This window comes from Capra hircus, chromosome 11, assembly GCF_001704415.2.
Source record: "Capra hircus breed San Clemente chromosome 11, ASM170441v1, whole genome shotgun sequence".
NCBI classification, from domain to species: Eukaryota; Metazoa; Chordata; class Mammalia; order Artiodactyla; family Bovidae; genus Capra; species Capra hircus.
Window position 1 is genome coordinate 69,912,031 of NC_030818.1, and position 12,227 is coordinate 69,924,257.

Genomic DNA, 12,227 nt, shown 5'->3' on the forward strand with positions numbered 1-12,227 from the left:
TCAGGCCTTTTTCTGAGTACCCAGGCTACCCTGATGTCTCTTTCTCCCTGTAATTTTTTTTTTTTATGGAGAAAGTTAATGAAAATGTTTGATAATACTAGGGTTGCATCATCCCCCTCTTGAAATCTGAAAAGAATCTGACTTGTACAGGGAATGGTTATTTCCTGAGCATCCCAAATTCTCCAAGAATCCCATCACATGATACCCTCTCCACAAAACCTGGGGCTTTCCTGATAGTTCTTATGAACCAAATTACTTTCCTAGTTTGTATTTCATCCTTTTTATGGTCCAAGTGTAAACTAGGTCACCTGATAAAGCAGTCATGGATGGGTCTGATTTATTCAACCCAAGGTAGTGATGTTAAATGTCACTTTTCATCTATCTATCTATTATACATTCATTCATACAGTGAGTATCTACAGTTTGCCAAGCTCTTTGTTCCTGCCCCTCATAGAGACTCAAGCCTACTTTTAAAATTTATTTATTTACTTTTTAATTAATTTATTTTTAATTGAAGGATAATTGCTTTACAATACTGTATTGACTTCTTTCCATACATCGGCATGAATCAGTCATAGGTATACATATGTCCCCTCACTCCTGAACCTCCCTCTCACCTCCCCATACCGCCCCTCTAGGTTGTCACAGAGCACCAGGTTGAGCTCTCTGTGTCACACAGCAAATTCCCACTGGCTATCTGTTTACATATGGTAATGGTAATATGTATGCTTCAATGTGGAGAAGGCTATGACACCCCACTCCAATACTCTTGCCTGGAAAATCCCATGGACGGAAGAGCCTGGTAGGCTACAGTCCATGGGGTCGTGAAGAGTCAGACACGACTGAGCGACCTCATTTTCACTTCTCACTTTCATGCATTGGAGAAGGAAATGGCGACCCACTCCAGTGTTCTTGCCTGGAGAATCCCAGGCACGGGGGAGCCTGGTGGGCTGCCTGTGCATCTGCGGGGTCGCACAGAGTCGGACACGACTGAAGCGACTTAGCAGCAGCAGCAGCATGCTTCAGTGCTGCTCTCTTGACTGGCCCCACCCTCTCCTTCCCCCACTGTGTCCACAGGCCTGTTCTCTGTGTGTGCGTCTCCACTGCTGCCCTGCAGATAGGTTCATCAGTTAGCCTAGTTCACTTTTATCATAGGTCACAGGTCTAAGGTGTTTCTAAATATCTGTCTGAATGGTGCTGCTTAAACACTTGTTGTATGATTGTTTTGTATCTGTACCCCTGGGTCTGATGAACTGTCAGACCCGTAGGAAGGTTTACTTGGGAAATAAGACTTTCCGCTTTAGCAAAGATACTGTCTGCCTATTAGATTTAGTAGAGCTTCTTTTTGAAAACCATGTAGTGAGCATTCATACCCCACAGCTAGTGACCAAATTAACCCCAAATCAGGACAACCTGCAAAGTTGTAGACCTCACTGTTCCCATCTTCTCAGCAAGAAAGTTAATATTATGTCTTTCTGCAGCACTTTGCATGTCTGTGTCACACTCTCTTCATATCTTAGTTATGTATGGCCCTGAATCATCCTGATTCCTAAACTGGAAGTTCTTAGAGGTTAGTAATCCACATCTTATTTCCTTTGCATCCCGAGTGTTTTGTACTTAGTTGCATTCTTAAACATACACTGGATGAAACTTCAACATATGCTGAATGGTCCAGAGGTCGACTAGGAATATACTCAAGTCCCTCAATTCCCAGTCTTTTCTGCTCCTGGGGATCTCTATTTTAGTAAAAGGTATGGATGTTCCCTTAAGCCCTGTTACTCCTAATGTCATATTAATCAGGAAAGACATGTGTAAGGCGAGAATAGTTCCTAGGCTGGACATATTTTCATTTAGAAATAAAATCTGTGTCTTTAACTACTTTGAGCAGGCTTTTTAAAAAAAAAAAAAAAAATCTCAATCTAAAAAAGCACATTCAGCAGACATGAGTGAGCTGAGGAATTTTTGTTTTGACAGCTTTGGGACATCTGAGATATTGTATACAGAGCATTTCTAACCAGTCTATAAAGACATGTGTCCAAAACATATGCAGGAAAATGACTGATCAACAGTGAGAAAAATGAGAGGAAATCCTCTTAAAGTGAAATTTTATGGGAAGAGCTACCTCAGGGGCAGAACTCCATGACAGAACAGACTTCAGATTAACAAGACTTTAACCAGCCCATTTGAATAGATGACTAGAATAATTTGGTCTGTGAGAAATTCACAGAAATGGTGAGCTTTCGGGGCCCACAGCAGTCTCATCAAATAGCCTCATCTTACAGCGGGTAAATTAGGCGCAGAGAGGTCATTGATCTGTCTAGGGCTAGTAACACAGCTGAGATTCAGACCCAGGCCACCTGCTTGTCAGACCCTACAACTGTCCCCTGCTCCTGCCCCCTGGGTGGTGGTTCATATTTTCTCAGTACTTGAGCCACAAAGTATTTCCTCACATGTTACTCCCAAATATTGCTTTACTCATATTATCACTTTAATTCTGTGGGTCTCTGTCAGCCTGGCGGTTCTTGCTGCCCTAAAGCTTACATCAGTGTAGGGTCAGTACCATCCTGATGTGGGTAAGCTCACATACAAGCTCAGTCTAGTTGCTTCACCATCACCTGGAGAGCTTCTTTTTAAAATAATTTTTAAAATATTTGTTTTATTATGTATTTGGGTGTGCCAGCTCTTAGTTGCAGCAAGTGGGATCTCTGATCTTCGTTGCACCATGAAGGGTCTTTTAACTGCAGCTGCAAACTCTTAGTTGTGGCATGTGGGAGCTAGTTCCCTGCCCAGGGACTGAACCCAGGCTCCCTGAATTGGGAGTGTGGAGTCTGAGTCACTGAACCACTAGGGAAGTCCCCTGGAGAGCTGAAAAACAAGATTCTGGGATGTGGGGACTGTAGGATTAGGTTTGGAAGCTATAGATATTTCATTCACCTCCTAGTTGCCAATGAGAATCTCCTCTGTGACATGGAAGCAAGACATCTTCCAGCCTCTGTTTGAATGATGGGAAAGAAGCTCAGTTGGGATCGAGATGTGAATTTCAGTCTCAGCTCTGATTCTTAAGAGTGATTTTACCGTCAGTGACAACCACTCTCCTTGATTCTCTTTGTCATCTGAAGAGTGGGAATGGTCATGATTCCTAATTGAGAGCATCACTGTCAGGATTAGCTGTGGAGACAGAATTCCACGTGTAGGAGCATAGGTGCTTCCCTAATGCTCTCTGAAGAGAAATGAGAGCTGCTCCAGTGAGAGGCCAATAGCCAGCATTTTGGTGGCATGACTCTATTTGCTAGAATATTTTTCCTTAAAACTCTTAAGTCCCTAGTTTTGTTCTCTGGAACCTGAGAGCACTTTATCCTGAACCATGATACTCTCTGAGCTGGGATTTAATGCTGAGCAGTCCAGCTTCAAAATTCACATGACTGCATGAAAATAAGCAAACTATTCCTCACCCTCCCTGGAATAACCTCATTCCTTCCTCTATTCTTAAACTTCCTAGCTAAATCTTTATCATCTGCCAAAATCCTTTGACCCTTCAAACTGCAGCCCCAAAGTTGCCTCTTCCGTGAGCCCGTGATCCTTCCAGCCAGGTCTCTCTCGTTCTGAGTTCCCATGGCTTCTGCAGGTCTGCTTATGGTGAAAGTCAGGTGTGAGTAAATCTTTCTCTGCCACCAGATTAGGAGTTTCTGAAGGTCACAGAGTCTGTGTTAGGGAAGCCTGTGTTTTGAGATTGGCACCAGAGAGGAACCTCATGATCACCTCCAACACTCAGGAGGTCCTCACCGGCAGATACAGATGAGTGAGTGGGGAGGGCCTTCTTGCATGAGGTCGGGACTTCCCAGGACCCTCAGCCTTCTCCGGTTGTTGGGGCTGCCACACTACTCAGAGATCTCCTCCAACCATCTAGTTTCAGGAATGATCCCATTTGGTGGATGCCATGCTGAGCAGTGTACAAAGAACATGTTTTCACCATGCTCTCTAGATCTGGCCTCATTCTGCTAGAGATACCATGTTCTGCATAAACGCTTCCTGGAAATTGCAGGCAGAAAACTGGCCTAGAAGCCCAATTTGGACTTTAGTCTTAGCTTTCTGCTCCTCTAGAACCTGGGCTATGCCACTTTGGCCAAGTTAATTCACCTTCCTGAGCCTTAGTTTTCCTATCTGTAAAATTAAGAGGCTATTAACTTCAGAATTTAAGTTATTTCTAATTTTCTGTTCTGGAATGAAGAGCCAAGTCCCATTTATTCAATCTGTAATATTGTTATGGCCACAGATAAGGGAAATGAGAACTGAGCTTTCTGTGCTGATCTCCCACCCTTGTGGGCATGCATGCACACACACTCCCTCCTCTGAGACTGTCTTCTGAGGCTGTGTTTATATAATTGATTGATTGAAGGAGACTTGGCCCTTTTTTGGTGCATCTTGATTATAAGTGAGCCAAGCAGATGTCTTAAATTGGGTGGTTGGTTCCCAGATACGTTATAGGGAGGATGCTGGTGGGGAGGAAGTGAATGATTTTAGTTCTGGGGTCCCTCCAAGTGAATAGTGGTGGGGGAGTGCAAGCAGGGGGCAGGTCTCATAAAGAGTGTGACCAGAATGTTGATGGTAGCTGGTGGATTAACATAGAAGATGACTGGTAGGCTAAGTGCTCCTTAAGAAGAAAACCCAGAGGAGAAAGGAGAAAGGAGCCTGAGCTGGAAGTCAGGACTCTTGGGATTCTGCTGACCAGCTGACTAGAGCCAGATTAGAAAGCTTGTTTCAGCCATGCCCAAAGGTGAAATTAGTCTTAGGAGGATGGAGATGGATGAGATCTGAGGATCATTTTATTCCACTACCTCGTTTTTCAGATGAGGAAACTAAGGCCTAGAGAGGTTAAAGGACTTGCTTGAAGTAATATCTCAAGCCAGGGCTTGAACCTAGCTCTTCTTAGTCAAGATTTAGCGTGACTTCACTTCCAAAGGAAAGCTTGATCAGCCTGTCAAAGTGAGGTTCAACAAGGCTTCAACAAGGTTTTACATAGTTCTGCCTTCATTGCTGAACATGCGCCCCTTTATTTCTGCTCTGTGGTGACTGAGCCTGGAGCCAACTGGAGAGCAAGAACAAGGCTTGCCATCATTTAGTAAGAATCAGACTGTGTGTGTGAGTCCCCATGCCAGGTGCTTGATGTGTGTATTGCATTTAATCTTCCTGATAATTCCCTGAGGTGGCCCCTGTTTTAATCCCCACTTTAAAGTGAAAACAAAATCGAGCCACACAGAAATTAAATAATTTGCCCTGAGGTAACAGCTAGTAAGTGACAGAGTCAAGCTTTCACCTTGAGCAGTCAGACCCCAGTTTGGAGCTTATGTCTCTGTTTACTCCCCAGATACCCTGCTGCCCCTCTGAGGTTTTCATGTAAAACAGGACAGAAGAGGATCTTCCTACTTCACTCCTAGACCACTCTCTTTTCTTCCCTTTGTTTTCACATAGCTTCTGGCCTGCGCACAGACTTGCTGTCCAGCAGGAGCTTCCAGCAACCACCAAAAAGCAGCTTGTTGGCAGAAGAGAAGCCAGGAAGCCTTATTGGAGATTATTTTAGCCATTAGATCATTGTGGAATATTTGAAACCTAGCTATGTATGCTTTTGCCAGCTTATTCCAGAAAAATGCAGTATGGGTTTTTTAGAATTTTAAAAATTATTTTAAGGTGTCATTTAACTTGTTTGTCACTCACAGCTTTGAGTGATAATAGTAAAAGTTACCAGGCTAGGAACTGGAATTTAGAACAATTCTAAACTCACCCACTGTGCATCCTTTGGCAAGCTCCTCTATAGCTCTGGATTCAGTGTCTTCCTCTAAGATGGTCCTCAGGGTCTTTCATGATCTTGAGGTCAACATTTGGAAAGTTCTGGGAAATCTCTTGAGAAAAGGAGACCCCACCTTGTGCCTCAGGATTGGTGGCAGCCAAGGGAGTTCTGTTGAGCTGGATTAAATTCTTAAGGCCTGACAGTATTTCAAGACTGCTGGTTCCTGGAGCTTTATCTAATGAACTGAAGTTTCAAATATGAAGCTCTGTTTTATGACCTCTAAAGGTCACCTACAAGAAAATTGCCACATGTGTATGGTGCTTCATATGGTTCTTTATTGAATACACAAATCAAGCTTGTCAGGAATACATTGGCATTTGTAATGCCACCCATGAATCATTACAGCCTTAGCTTAAATGTGCCAATAAGCCAAGCCTGAGGAGGTGAGAGCTGGTGATTCAGTAACTAATTTTCAACCTGGCTCAGGCCTGGTGCTGCCTGGAGAGGAGGCCATTCGGAAAGGCCTCCGCAGCCAGGAGAGATGTCCTCCACTCTGTATGTGAAGGACTCTCTGACCAGCCATATGACCCTGGGTAAATCTTCCCTGGCCTGGGTCTTGATGTTTTCACCTGTCCAATGGGAAAAACAACCTCAAATGTTGCTTCAAGTTCTAACAGCTGACTGCAAATATCACCTTAAGGCAGAAACACCAACCTTCCTGTGGTACAACAAAATACTAAGGAAGTGGTCATGTGCTATTGGTTGCCTGCCCCATGTAAATACTGTTTCTCATGGTGAACAGAAGGCTGTGTTCAAAAGGGCATGGGTAAATTCTGAACCAGCTAATGTGCATTGGGGATTTCTCCATTCCAAAGACATGCATCATTCTCATTGAGTGCTGCTCCCAGTCCTGGGAAGCTAGCCTTATCACTGAGATGGCTAGGACTCAGAGAGGAGAGAGTGCCCCACACTGCACAGCTGACAAGTAGCAGGACTGGAGTCAAATCTCAGGACTTGTGCTCTATCCCCGAGAAACAGTCCTGAAGGTGTTAAGTTGCTTAATAAGACCCATGGGCAAGTATGCATAGGAAAAGACTGCAGAGCTGGGTGGGACCATAGAGACCACCATTCAGGAAATGAGAGATTTCAGGACCCATGTCAGGCTCTCTGCATCCTCGCAGCTAAGCACTGGATCAAGACTAGAGGGAGGAAAATAACCCCGAGGCAAAAATCACCATTATGTTGCCGTATGTTAAACTAGTAGCAAGCCTGTTAATTCTGTTTTCAAATGCAGATCCCAGGGCTGAGTATACAGCTGAATAAACTCTCTCATGGGCCCCTGATAATCCAAAAACCTTGCCCATCCCACTCTCAGTTCCCTTAATGGAGACCCTTAGCCTGGCCAAGAAACGCAAAGGACACCGCCAAGGATATCAGGAAAAACAGACATGACCATGGAGTCCCAGACTTTAATGCCGCTGTAGGTTTGACTTTCTGAGTCATGCCCACTGGGAGTAAGACTTGGCTCTTGGGGATGGACACACTGGCTCGGTCCTTGCCTAGGGTATCCCAGGGCTGGTTTTGTGAAGGGGGGAGCAGGACATTCTTCAAGGACAGCTCAGGTGCTTTGGTTCCTGTCTGGCCTCTATCTTGACCCTGCCTGTCCCAGTTCCTGTCTTGCCTCACTGCAGGTCTTGACTGTTACTGGTGTCTGTGGCTCTGAATGAGGAGAAATCTTTCTGCTGCCTTTTCAATTCATAATTTCCTGTTAGTGAGCTACTGATGTCAAGGCCGTGGGGTCCCGTGGAGGAAGCAGGTCAGTGGAAACCAAGTCAGTCACTTCCTATGTGAGTAACCTCAGATGTGACTTCATTTCTCTAAGCTCCAGTGTCTTCCTCTATCAAACTGAGATACGAATCCCGTTTAGTTCATAGGAATTCAATAAGATAATGATATAGGGTGCCTGGCATTGTGTCTGACCATGTTAAACTCTCAGTACATGCTATCCATTATGAGGAATTATTCTCCATCTCCCGCAGGGAGAGATGGGCTCTTCTATAAACATACACTCCTTGCTGCCAGAGTCGAGGACAGAAGTCCAAGCTTGACTCCTGGGACACTTGTAATAAGAGACAAATGAAGAAGGGTGAAGTATCATGGGGTTGATAAACATCTTGTTTCTCTCTTTTTCCTATGACTCTGCTTTTCACTCTGTGGTTTTGCTTTCACTCCTTGTGCTGGGTTGAGGCTGGGCAACATCATCCAATGGGCTCTTATGAACCTGCCCAGGCTGGCACCTGCCACCTGTGGCCTCTAGAAACCAGCCAGCCTCAGAAGACATGTCTTAAAGTCTAAAGGAGGCTGTTGGTCCCTTAATTTGGGTTGTCTAAAGGAAACTTAGGAAACTAGTGGGAGGTCTCTGCATTTATAGGGTTAGGGTGAAGGAGATACAAAGGATCTTGATCTAAGGGATTTGGGGAAGCTTGAGGTCAGTCTGGATATAAAGGAAGACTGTGGGATTTTCTAAGTACACCCAAGAGAAGACTCTAGAGTCCAAAGTACATCTGCTAGCCCTGTTATGCTTGGACAGTGCCTGAAACTTCCATGCAGTCTCCTTCCTGTGGCTCAGGCTGGCAAGATTCCCACCTTTGCCAGAGTAGCCACGGCTGGCTTCCTAGGCTCTGGCCTTGAGCATGATTGCTGTGGTAGTCACACACCTTCCCAGAGTCCAGATTCAGTCTCAAAGTGCTTGGTCACTGCCAGCTCACCACCTCCAAGGGAACTGGGCATCTCTCTGGGAAGGGCCACCACAGGGCTTTTCTGATGGGTTACTGAACAATTCTTCTGAATGGCTGTGTTTTATACTAGAACAATTTCTTGAAGCTGTTAATTCAGTTTTAGAAATATAACTCATATCCTGGAAGATTTAAGAATATGGGTACAGACAGATAAAAACGTGTGAATACACACACACACGCTCACCCTGGCAGTCATCTGTAAAATCTGCCTGAACTCTCCTTAATTCTTTGAGAATCTTGATGCAAACTGAGTGCCTATGGAGTGTGCTGCACATTGCACCTCCTTTCCTGGGGAACCCACTAGAGATAACAGCAGGCCCTCATTTAGAGGCAGACAGAGCGAGGGGACCAACAGTCTGAAAGTCTGGTTGTGTTGGCTCACGGTGAGCTCTGTAGAATCACCGACTTCAGAAATGGAGAGCATCAGAGAGGGAATACGCACCATCATTTTCAAACTGCAGAAAGCCAGGTGCAGAAAAAGGAGTGGACATGCTGAGGCCCTTCAGCTGCTGTGTGCAGGACTGAGCCTGGAGACACCCTCCCTGCTCTACCAAGACCTTTGCCTCGGTAGCATTTGATACTCCTCTCAGCAGGCCAGTTATTTCCAGAAGATTCCATTACTTTATCTTTCTTCCATGATGGAAGTGACTTTCTGTTGGTCGCAGTGATTTCAACTATGTGATTAGCAGGTTCTGGAAAGTCTTTTTCTCATTGCTCTTTCTCAGTGGTTAGATTCTCCTGGTTCCAAACGGATATGTGAAAAGTGCAGTCTTGGACCTGACACAGATGAAATATAGATCTGTCCCCTTAGGGTAGTATAGAAGCCTTTATGGATATGACAAAGTTACAGACACAGTATCTAATAATAACCAAAACATAGCACTTCATAGCTTTCTCATATATTATTTAATTTGATCTGTTGGCCCTGGATTAAAATTCTGAAGCTGTGGAGGTGTGAGCTCTTCAGCATTAGTCGGCCCTGGGTCACATTCTGGCTCTGCCTCAGGGCAGTCCTTTCATCTTTGTACAAGTAGAGTAAACTTTCTGAGTCTCGGTTTCCTCAGCTTTAAAGAGAAAACACAATTCACTTGTTAATTTGTTCAGCAGATTAAATATAGTGATATAAGAAATCTCTTTAGCACAGTCCCTGGCCGACTGCTGGGGTTGGTGAATGTTTGTTTCTACCCCTCCCCTTGGGCATGGGTCTCTTCAGCCATTTTGGGTTGCTTAAGGCTGAACACTTCACTGAAGCCCTTAGTTCTTCTGAGTCCTATTTGTAAGAGGGACTCTATAGCACCCACCTCCTGGGGACAGAGTCAAGGAGGGCTAAAGAGAGAGATCCAAGAAACACCCTAGATCTAGAAACTCAGAAAAGGCCTAAGGAAAATGAGCCTTAATCTGCCATTTTTAGGGAAGACAAGTCCCAGATATTATTGCTCAAAAGGCACTAAAGCTAGGTCAGAAGAAACCTGTGTTGAAATTTTATAAGAAATTAAATCAGAATGTAGAAAAGCCCAATCTAATTTCACCCCAAATAAGCAATAATGTTGGCTCCATTTCTATTTAAAGCACAAAGTACATCTTTGACAGCTAAAGAGAAGCTGCCTCAGAGTATGAATTTCAAAACGAACCTATTTGATAATAGGAGTATCTGCCTGGCCTGTTTTACTAGGCAGAATCTGATCCATACACAACTGATTGTCAGTCTCTCCAGAGGTCAAAGATTCAAGGACTGATGATACTTGAGGCTGGGACTCCACGTTCTGTTGTCTGTTTGTGTATCATGCGCACAGAGCACATTTGCTAGGCAGTGTCTGAGCTGGCATGCCGCCCTTCTGTCCTGTGTGGAAGCAGGATGACTTTAATTGGAGAAGAAAAGTCAGGATGGAGGATGGGCTTCAGAAGTTGAAGCTCTGGGAAAGGCGCCAATAGCTGTTGATATGGGGTGGAGGTGGCCACCTTCTGACTTGATCTTCCGCTAATGTGGTTGGGTCTTTTTGATCATCGACAGAGGAGCCAGGCTTAATGGCTATACTTTTCATTATAAGATACATTTCATTGAAAGGATAATTTTGTGCTACAAAGTACAAAATGTTGGGTTTTTTCTTCTCTTTGCATTCTGTTATTGAAACTGGGGACCTAGCAAGCAAGTCTTGAAGATAAAGGCAGCCTACAATTCATGGACACTAGCTCATAGCAGTAGCTCAGCCCTCAGAAGCATGTAGAAAGTCTTCAAGGCTGATAAAATATGTAGGCAGCAAGTGGCATGTCAACTCAAACAAGCCTAGCTCTGCCTGTTTCAGCTTGACATTATAAAGGTGAATTGTTTGAATCGTGAAAGGGCGAGTGGTATTAACCTTAGGACCAGGAGGATGGCAGCTCTGGAGAGCAGCTGGTGCATAAATCTCTGCTGGTTGAGAAGTAGAAAGATACTTAATAGAAGGATAATTGAAGGATTTTTTCCTTCCCCCCTAAGCTTAGTTTGGCTGGTGTCAATAGGAATTATTTTACTCCCAATCCAGGGCAGGGCCAGCTTCTATGGCATTACTAAAGGACATTCCAGTGACCGGCACTAGATTTGGCACTACTTCTCCTCTGCCTTCTGAAATTCCCAACAGAGAACTTGTCTTGGAGATCAAGGTAACAGTAGCTCCAGAAGCAGCTATTACAATGCACAGCGATAATTGGGAGTTAGTACCCATTAGTGGCTTGCCTGGTGGCTCAGTGGTAAAGAACCCCCCTGCCAATGCAGGAGACGCAGGTTCGATCTCTGGGTCAGCAAGATCCCCTGGAGAAGGAAGTGGAAACCCACTCCAGTATTCTTGCCTGGGAAAGCCATGGACAGAGGAGCCTGGCAGGCTACAGTCCATGCGGTCTCAAGAGTCAGACACAACCTAGCGACTAAACACTACCCATTAGCACCACCAAACAGATTGATTTAATAAATTAGATATAATGCTTTAAGACTAGGGACTTTGGAATCTTAAAAAAGTCAAATCAAGAAGGAACTTTAGAAGACATCTAGTGTGGGTCTCATTCTGTATTTGAGGAACTTAAGGCCCAGAAAAGTAAAGTGGCTTATTCAAGGTAACCAGCAAATCAGTGGCAAAGTTGGAGCTGGAACCTAGGTTTCTCTGGGTAATTGTTTCTAGAATCATTGAGTCTAAACCTCTTATTTATGAATGAGGGCACCAAGTTCTACATGTGAGAAGAAGATACCAACCAAATGTGAGAAGCCTGGATACCAACAAAATTCTCCAAAGTCCCATTCAATGGTCTTTATATCAAATTTTCCCTTCCTTCACATCTCCAGGGCTAAAAGAAGATGGAGATGATGAAGTAAAGAGTAGATGACTAATTTGCTTTTTGGCACATATTCCGTTGATCCATGAGCAAGCATTGAGAGCCTTCTAGGTGTACAGACACTTCAGCCACTTTGGGTAGAAAATGATGAGCAAGGCGAGGGAAATAGAAGGTGAGTACACCCTAAAAGTAGGGCAGCAGATGTGAAAGGATTGGACCCAGTGATGATCCTTGCAAAGAAGCCCAGAAAAGATGATACAAAGTCCCAGAGCACGGCCTCTTCTTGCCTCTTCTCTCCCTCCCTAATCAGTGACCTTCCCTATTCCCTCCCCAAGAGAGAA

At 44.5% G+C, this 12,227-nt stretch overlaps 1 protein-coding gene across 1 annotated transcript in view; it reads left to right on the forward strand.

Moving 5' to 3' along the window:
• ALK (anaplastic lymphoma receptor tyrosine kinase) overlaps positions 1–12,227 on the forward strand; it is a 728,920-nt gene that overhangs the window by 231,882 nt on the left and 484,811 nt on the right. The gene's annotated exons all lie outside the window — the stretch shown is intronic.